This window comes from Montipora capricornis, chromosome 12 (genome assembly GCF_036669925.1).
Source record: "Montipora capricornis isolate CH-2021 chromosome 12, ASM3666992v2, whole genome shotgun sequence".
Lineage (NCBI taxonomy): Eukaryota > Metazoa > Cnidaria > Anthozoa > Scleractinia > Acroporidae > Montipora > Montipora capricornis.
The window spans coordinates 11,027,509-11,028,256 of NC_090894.1; the positions used below are offsets into that span (position 1 = coordinate 11,027,509).

Sequence of the window (748 nt, forward strand, 5' to 3'; positions counted from 1 at the left end):
ATATTGCATTTGCAGCTTTGTGATTGGTTCACTCAATATCGATTATCAACTCATAAACTGCATGACCTGATAGTTGAGCCCCGTGTGGGGAGCACGGCTCAAGTTTAGAGATCATCGAGGTTGGCTGTTTTTTTTTTTTTTAGTTTTAAGTTGACTTCTGATCAGGTACTGGGTTTCGATTGGATCATAGGCTCAACCTAGGTTTACTTATTGTAAGAATAGGCTGATTTAGCAACAGAACAGGAACCTCAGTTGATGATGGGAGAGCTGGCAGAATAGTCTGGATTCTCCTCTAATCTGACCTAATGTGGACATTTTTCTGTGTGCGACGTCTTCAATTGACATTCCCATTGGTTTGCTTGAACAGCCTAATTAATAACCCAGGAACTCTGCTTTTTTGATTGGCTTGAATCTATATGGAAACTGATTGCGGCAATTGTTGCGAAGCTGGAAACTGGTTGGCTTTAATTTCCAAGTGTTCAGAATTTAATTTGATAAAACAGTTATTATTTTATTTGCACTTGTTGGATATGAGACTGGTTCTAGCCAATTGGGCACTACCCATCTTGTTGACCATTTACAATTGCCTATCCGACACGGACTCGTGGAATAATTGTTTCTGATAATGTTTGCCTCTTTTCGTGTAGGGTTATCATTATTAATTCATTCATTCCCACCTGTATTGATCTAAATTCTGTCTCTATCTTCTATCTTGTACGCCTTCCCCGGTGGTGCAAGGATTAAGACC

The 748-nt window shown here is 39.6% G+C and overlaps 1 long non-coding RNA gene across 2 annotated transcripts in view; it reads left to right on the forward strand.

Moving 5' to 3' along the window:
- The first annotated feature begins 14 nt into the window (after positions 1-14).
- LOC138026603 (uncharacterized) overlaps positions 15-748 on the forward strand; it is a 20,132-nt gene continuing 19,398 nt past the window's right edge. Inside the window, exon 1 of one of the 2 annotated variants that reach the window (XR_011127297.1) lies at positions 15-119. This is a non-coding gene — a long non-coding RNA (uncharacterized lncRNA). The remainder of the gene's footprint in view (positions 120-748) is intronic. The other variant, XR_011127298.1, reaches the window with a different exon arrangement.